Here is a 7,500-nt window from a genome sequence, read left to right as displayed (position 1 = left end):
CTTGATGGTTGCATTGTCTGTCATTATTCGAGCAAAATAAGTAAATGTTAACAAAATTGTAAAAATCCAATTTAGTTCATCTATGTTCTTGAGTATTGAAACTGTTTAAAAAACAACCAAGCACAACAACTCAGTAGGAAAAAACAGGCATTTTGCTGACCAAGTCTAGAGATACGCTGCTTAAATTCTCTTGCCCAGTTACAAGGGATCTTGTCACGTTGACATCGATTGTTCAGGCATTTGTCGGCTCGTTGGTCTAGGGGTATGATTCTCGCTTTGGGTGAGAGAGGTCCCGGGTTCAAATCCTGGACGAGCCCGGAAGAACTTGATGGTTGCATTGTCTGACATTATTCGAGCAAAATAAGTGAATGTTAACAAAATTGTAAAAATCCAATTTAGTTCATCTATGTTCTTGAGTATTGAAACTGTTTAAAAAACAACCAAGCACAACAACCCAGTAGGAAAAAAATTGAAATTTGCTGACCAAGTCTAGAGATACGCTACTTAAATTCTCTTGCCCAGTTACAAAGAATCTTGTCACGTTGACATCGATTGTTCAGCCATTTGTCGGCTCGTTGGTCTAGGGGTATGATTCTCGCTTTGGGTGCGAGAGGTCCCGGGTTCAAATCCCGGAAGAACTTGATGGTTGCATTGTCTGACATTATTTGAGCTAAATAAGTGAATGTTAACAAAATTGTAAAAATCCAATTTAGTTCATCTATGTTCTTGAGTATTGAAACTGTTTAAAAAACAACCAAGCACAACAACTCAGTAGGAAAAAACGGGCATTTTGCTGACCAAGTATAGAGATACGCTGTTTAAATTCTCTTGCCCAGTTACAAGAGATCTTGTCACGTTGATATCGATTGTTCAGCCATTTGTCGGCTCGTTGGTCTAGGGGTATGATTCTCGCTTAGGGTGCGAGAGGTCCCGGGTTCAAATCCCGGACGAGCCCGGAAGATCTTGATGGTTGCATTGTCTGTCATTATTCGAGCAAAATAAGTAAATGTTAACAAAATTGTAAACATCCAATTTAGTTCATCTATGTTCTTGAGTATTGAAACTGTTTAAGAAACAACCAAGCACAACAACCCAGTAGGAAAAAAATTGAAATTTGCTGACCAAGTCTAGAGATACGCTACTTAAATTCTCTTGCCCAGTTACAAAGAATCTTGTCACGTTGACATCGATTGTTCAGCCATTTGTCGGCTCGTTGGTCTAGGGGTATGATTCTCGCTTTGGGTGCGAGAAGTCCCGGGTTCAAATCCCGGAAGAACTTGATGGTTGCATTGTCTGACATTATTCGAGCAAAATAAGTGAATGTTAACAAAATTGTAAAAATCCAATTTAGTTCATCTATGTTCTTGAGTATTGAAACTGTTTAAAAAACAACCAAGCACAACAACCCAGTAGGAAAAAAATGGAAATTTGCTGACCAAGTCTAGAGATACGCTACTTAAATTCTCTTGCCCAGTTACAAAGAATCTTGTCACGTTGACATCGATTGTTCGGCCATTTGTCGGCTCGTTGGTCTAGGGGTATGATTCTCGCTTAGGGTGCGAGAGGTCCCGGGTTCAAATCCCGGACGAGCCCGGAAGTACTTGATGGTTGCATTGTCTGTCATTATTGGAGCAAAATAAGTAAATGTTAACAAAATTGTAAAAATCCAATTTAGTTCATCTATGTTCTTGAGTATTGAAACTGTTTAAAAAACAACCAAGCACAACAACCCAGTAGGAAAAAAATTTAAATTTGCTGACCAAGTCTAGAGATACGCAACTTAAATTCTCTTGCCCAGTTACAAAGAATCTTGTCACGTTGACATCGATTGTTCAGCCATTTGTCGGCTCGTTGGTCTAGGGGTATGATTCTCGCTTTGGGTGAGAGAGGTCCCGGGTTCAAATCCTGGACGAGCCCGGAAGAACTTGATGGTTGCATTGTCTGACATTATTCGAGCAAAATAAGTGAATGTTAACAAAATTATAAAAATCCAATTTAGTTCATCTATGTTCTTGAGTATTGAAACTGTTTAAAAAACAACCAAGCACAACAACTCAGTAGGAAAAAACAGGCATTTTGCTGACCAAGTCTAGAGATACGCTGCTTAAATTCTCTTGCCCAGTTACAAGGGATCTTGTCACAATGACATCGATTGTTCAGGCATTTGTCGGCTCGTTGGTCTAGGGGTATGATTCTTGCTTTGGGTGCGAGAGGTCCCGGGTTCAAATCCCGGACGAGCCCGGAAGAACTTCATGGTTGCTTTTTCTGTTGTTGTTGGAGAAAAATAAGTGATTGTTAACAAAATTGTACCAACCCAATTTAGTTCATCTATGTTCTTGATTATTGAAACTGTTTAAAAAACAACCAAGCACAACAACTCAGTAGGAAAAAACGGGCATTTTGCTGACCAAGTCTAGAGATACGCTGTTTAAATTCTCTTGCCCAGTTACAAGAGATCTTGTCACGTTGATATCGATTGTTCAGCCATTTGTCGGCTCGTTGGTCTAGGGGTATGATTCTCGCTTAGGGTGCGAGAGGTCCCGGGTTCAAATCCCGGACGAGCCCGGAAGATCTTGATGGTTACATTGTCTGTCATTATTCGAGCAAAATAAGTAAATTTTAACAAAATTGTAAAAATCCAATTTAGTTCATCTATGTTCTTGAGTATTGAAACTGTTTAAAAAACAACCAAGCACAACAACTCAGTAGGAAAAAACAGGAATTTTGCTGACCAAGTCTAGAGATACGCTGCTTAAATTCTCTTGCCCAGTTACAAGAGATCTTGTCACGTTGACATCAATTGTTCAGCCATTTGTCGGCTCGTTGGTCTAGGGGTATGATTCTCGCTTTGGGTGCGAGAGGTCCCGGGTTCAAATCCCGGACGAGCCCGGAAGAACTTGATGGTTGCATTGTCTGACATTATTCGAGCAAAATAAGTGAATGTTAACAAAATTGTAAAAATCCAATTTAGTTCATCTATGTTCTTGAGTATTGAAACTGTTTAAAAAACAACAAAGCACAACAACCAAGTAGGAAAAAACGGGCATTTTGCTGACCAAGTCTAGAGATACGCTGCTTAAATTCTCTTGCCCAGTTACAAGAGATCTTGTCACGTTGACATCAATTGTTCAGCCATTTGTCGGCTCGTTGGTCTAGGGGTATGATTCTCGCTTAGGGTGCGAGAGGTCCCGGGTTCAAATCCCGGACGAGCCCGGAAGATCTTGATGGTTGCATTGTCTGTCATTATTCGAGCAAAATAAGTAAATGTTAACAAAATTGTAAAAATCCAATTTAGTTCATCTATGTTCTTGAGTATTGAAACTGTTTAAAAAACAACCAAGCACAACAACTCAGTAGGAAAAAACAGGCATTTTGCTGACCAAGTCTAGAGATACGCTGCTTAAATTCTCTTGCCCAGTTACAAGGGATCTTGTCACGTTGACATCGATTGTTCAGGCATTTGTCGGCTCGTTGGTCTAGGGGTATGATTCTCGCTTTGGGTGAGAGAGGTCCCGGGTTCAAATCCTGGACGAGCCCGGAAGAACTTGATGGTTGCATTGTCTGACATTATTCGAGCAAAATAAGTGAATGTTAACAAAATTGTAAAAATCCAATTTAGTTCATCTATGTTCTTGAGTATTGAAACTGTTTAAAAAACAACCAAGCACAACAACCCAGTAGGAAAAAAATTGAAATTTGCTGACCAAGTCTAGAGATACGCTACTTAAATTCTCTTGCCCAGTTACAAAGAATCTTGTCACGTTGACATCGATTGTTCAGCCATTTGTCGGCTCGTTGGTCTAGGGGTATGATTCTCGCTTTGGGTGCGAGAGGTCCCGGGTTCAAATCCCGGAAGAACTTGATGGTTGCATTGTCTGACATTATTTGAGCTAAATAAGTGAATGTTAACAAAATTGTAAAAATCCAATTTAGTTCATCTATGTTCTTGAGTATTGAAACTGTTTAAAAAACAACCAAGCACAACAACTCAGTAGGAAAAAACGGGCATTTTGCTGACCAAGTATAGAGATACGCTGTTTAAATTCTCTTGCCCAGTTACAAGAGATCTTGTCACGTTGATATCGATTGTTCAGCCATTTGTCGGCTCGTTGGTCTAGGGGTATGATTCTCGCTTAGGGTGCGAGAGGTCCCGGGTTCAAATCCCGGACGAGCCCGGAAGATCTTGATGGTTGCATTGTCTGTCATTATTCGAGCAAAATAAGTAAATGTTAACAAAATTGTAAACATCCAATTTAGTTCATCTATGTTCTTGAGTATTGAAACTGTTTAAGAAACAACCAAGCACAACAACCCAGTAGGAAAAAAATTGAAATTTGCTGACCAAGTCTAGAGATACGCTACTTAAATTCTCTTGCCCAGTTACAAAGAATCTTGTCACGTTGACATCGATTGTTCAGCCATTTGTCGGCTCGTTGGTCTAGGGGTATGATTCTCGCTTTGGGTGCGAGAAGTCCCGGGTTCAAATCCCGGAAGAACTTGATGGTTGCATTGTCTGACATTATTCGAGCAAAATAAGTGAATGTTAACAAAATTGTAAAAATCCAATTTAGTTCATCTATGTTCTTGAGTATTGAAACTGTTTAAAAAACAACCAAGCACAACAACCCAGTAGGAAAAAAATGGAAATTTGCTGACCAAGTCTAGAGATACGCTACTTAAATTCTCTTGCCCAGTTACAAAGAATCTTGTCACGTTGACATCGATTGTTCGGCCATTTGTCGGCTCGTTGGTCTAGGGGTATGATTCTCGCTTAGGGTGCGAGAGGTCCCGGGTTCAAATCCCGGACGAGCCCGGAAGTACTTGATGGTTGCATTGTCTGTCATTATTGGAGCAAAATAAGTAAATGTTAACAAAATTGTAAAAATCCAATTTAGTTCATCTATGTTCTTGAGTATTGAAACTGTTTAAAAAACAACCAAGCACAACAACCCAGTAGGAAAAAAATTTAAATTTGCTGACCAAGTCTAGAGATACGCAACTTAAATTCTCTTGCCCAGTTACAAAGAATCTTGTCACGTTGACATCGATTGTTCAGCCATTTGTCGGCTCGTTGGTCTAGGGGTATGATTCTCGCTTTGGGTGAGAGAGGTCCCGGGTTCAAATCCTGGACGAGCCCGGAAGAACTTGATGGTTGCATTGTCTGACATTATTCGAGCAAAATAAGTGAATGTTAACAAAATTATAAAAATCCAATTTAGTTCATCTATGTTCTTGAGTATTGAAACTGTTTAAAAAACAACCAAGCACAACAACTCAGTAGGAAAAAACAGGCATTTTGCTGACCAAGTCTAGAGATACGCTGCTTAAATTCTCTTGCCCAGTTACAAGGGATCTTGTCACAATGACATCGATTGTTCAGGCATTTGTCGGCTCGTTGGTCTAGGGGTATGATTCTTGCTTTGGGTGCGAGAGGTCCCGGGTTCAAATCCCGGACGAGCCCGGAAGAACTTCATGGTTGCTTTTTCTGTTGTTGTTGGAGAAAAATAAGTGATTGTTAACAAAATTGTACCAACCCAATTTAGTTCATCTATGTTCTTGATTATTGAAACTGTTTAAAAAACAACCAAGCACAACAACTCAGTAGGAAAAAACGGGCATTTTGCTGACCAAGTCTAGAGATACGCTGTTTAAATTCTCTTGCCCAGTTACAAGAGATCTTGTCACGTTGATATCGATTGTTCAGCCATTTGTCGGCTCGTTGGTCTAGGGGTATGATTCTCGCTTAGGGTGCGAGAGGTCCCGGGTTCAAATCCCGGACGAGCCCGGAAGATCTTGATGGTTACATTGTCTGTCATTATTCGAGCAAAATAAGTAAATTTTAACAAAATTGTAAAAATCCAATTTAGTTCATCTATGTTCTTGAGTATTGAAACTGTTTAAAAAACAACCAAGCACAACAACTCAGTAGGAAAAAACAGGCATTTTGCTGACCAAGTCTAGAGATACGCTGCTTAAATTCTCTTGCCCAGTTACAAGAGATCTTGTCACGTTGACATCAATTGTTCAGCCATTTGTCGGCTCGTTGGTCTAGGGGTATGATTCTCGCTTTGGGTGCGAGAGGTCCCGGGTTCAAATCCCGGACGAGCGCGGAAGAACTTGATGGTTGCATTGTCTGACATTATTCGAGCAAAATAAGTGAATGTTAACAAAATTGTAAAAATCCAATTTAGTTCATCTATGTTCTTGAGTATTGAAACTGTTTAAAAAACAACAAAGCACAACAACCAAGTAGGAAAAAACGGGCATTTTGCTGACCAAGTCTAGAGATACGCTGCTTAAATTCTCTTGCCCAGTTACAAGAGATCTTGTCACGTTGACATCAATTGTTCAGCCATTTGTCGGCTCGTTGGTCTAGGGGTATGATTCTCGCTTAGGGTGCGAGAGGTCCCGGGTTCAAATCCCGGACGAGCCCGGAAGATCTTGATGGTTGCATTGTCTGTCATTATTCGAGCAAAATAAGTAAATGTTAACAAAATTGTAAAAATCCAATTTAGTTCATCTATGTTCTTGAGTATTGAAACTGTTTAAAAAACAACCAAGCACAACAACTCAGTAGGAAAAAACAGGCATTTTGCTGACCAAGTCTAGAGATACGCTGCTTAAATTCTCTTGCCCAGTTACAAGGGATCTTGTCACGTTGACATCGATTGTTCAGGCATTTGTCGGCTCGTTGGTCTAGGGGTATGATTCTCGCTTTGGGTGAGAGAGGTCCCGGGTTCAAATCCTGGACGAGCCCGGAAGAACTTGATGGTTGCATTGTCTGACATTATTCGAGCAAAATAATTGAATGTTAACAAAATTGTAAAAATCCAATTTAGTTCATCTATGTTCTTGAGTATTGAAACTGTTTAAAAAACAACCAAGCACAACAACCCAGTAGGAAAAAAATTGAAATTTGCTGACCAAGTCTAGAGATACGCTACTTAAATTCTCTTGCCCAGTTACAAAGAATCTTGTCACGTTGACATCGATTGTTCAGCCATTTGTCGGCTCGTTGGTCTAGGGGTATGATTCTCGCTTTGGGTGCGAGAGGTCCCGGGTTCAAATCCCGGAAGAACTTGATGGTTGCATTGTCTGACATTATTCGAGCAAAATAAGTGAATGTTAACAAAATTGTAAAAATCCAATTTAGTTCATCTATGTTCTTGAGTATTGAAACTGTTTAAAAAACAACCAAGCACAACAACTCAGTAGGAAAAAACAGGCATTTTGCTGACCAAGTCTAGAGATACGCTGCTTAAATTCTCTTGCCCAGTTACAAGAGATCTTGTCACGTTGACATCAATTGTTCAGCCATTTGTCGGCTCGTTGGTCTAGGGGTATGATTCTCGCTTAGGGTGCGAGAGGTCCCGGGTTCAAATCCCGGACGAGGTCGGAAGATCTTGATGGTTGCATTGTCTGTCATTATTCGAGCAAAATAAGTAAATGTTAACAAAATTGTAAAAATCCAATTTAGTTCATCTATGTTCTTGAGTATTG

The 7,500-nt window shown here is 40.0% G+C and overlaps 10 non-coding genes across 10 annotated transcripts; all 10 read left to right on the top strand.

Annotated features, from left to right (window-relative positions):
* The first annotated feature begins 883 nt into the window (after positions 1-883).
* trnap-agg (transfer RNA proline (anticodon AGG)) lies at positions 884-955 on the top strand. Its single transcript has one exon. It is a non-coding gene; the product is annotated as a tRNA-Pro (tRNA).
* Positions 956-1,521: 566 nt separating this feature from the next.
* On the top strand, positions 1,522-1,593 carry trnap-agg (transfer RNA proline (anticodon AGG)). The gene has a single exon. It is a non-coding gene; the product is annotated as a tRNA-Pro (tRNA).
* Positions 1,594-2,493: 900 nt separating this feature from the next.
* On the top strand, positions 2,494-2,565 carry trnap-agg (transfer RNA proline (anticodon AGG)). Its single transcript has one exon. It is a non-coding gene; the product is annotated as a tRNA-Pro (tRNA).
* Positions 2,566-2,817: 252 nt separating this feature from the next.
* trnap-ugg (transfer RNA proline (anticodon UGG)) lies at positions 2,818-2,889 on the top strand. The gene has a single exon. It is a non-coding gene; the product is annotated as a tRNA-Pro (tRNA).
* A 252-nt stretch (positions 2,890-3,141) lies between these two features.
* On the top strand, positions 3,142-3,213 carry trnap-agg (transfer RNA proline (anticodon AGG)). The gene has a single exon. It is a non-coding gene; the product is annotated as a tRNA-Pro (tRNA).
* Positions 3,214-4,103: 890 nt separating this feature from the next.
* On the top strand, positions 4,104-4,175 carry trnap-agg (transfer RNA proline (anticodon AGG)). Its single transcript has one exon. It is a non-coding gene; the product is annotated as a tRNA-Pro (tRNA).
* Positions 4,176-4,741: 566 nt separating this feature from the next.
* trnap-agg (transfer RNA proline (anticodon AGG)) lies at positions 4,742-4,813 on the top strand. Its single transcript has one exon. It is a non-coding gene; the product is annotated as a tRNA-Pro (tRNA).
* A 900-nt stretch (positions 4,814-5,713) lies between these two features.
* trnap-agg (transfer RNA proline (anticodon AGG)) lies at positions 5,714-5,785 on the top strand. Its single transcript has one exon. It is a non-coding gene; the product is annotated as a tRNA-Pro (tRNA).
* Positions 5,786-6,361: 576 nt separating this feature from the next.
* Positions 6,362-6,433, top strand: trnap-agg (transfer RNA proline (anticodon AGG)). The gene has a single exon. It is a non-coding gene; the product is annotated as a tRNA-Pro (tRNA).
* Positions 6,434-7,323: 890 nt separating this feature from the next.
* trnap-agg (transfer RNA proline (anticodon AGG)) lies at positions 7,324-7,396 on the top strand. The gene has a single exon. It is a non-coding gene; the product is annotated as a tRNA-Pro (tRNA).
* The last annotated feature ends 104 nt before the right edge of the window (positions 7,397-7,500 follow it).

The sequence above is a fragment of the Pungitius pungitius genome, chromosome 4 (assembly GCF_949316345.1).
Source record: "Pungitius pungitius chromosome 4, fPunPun2.1, whole genome shotgun sequence".
Lineage (NCBI taxonomy): Eukaryota > Metazoa > Chordata > Actinopteri > Perciformes > Gasterosteidae > Pungitius > Pungitius pungitius.
This window is presented reverse-complemented; position numbering and strand designations above follow the sequence as displayed.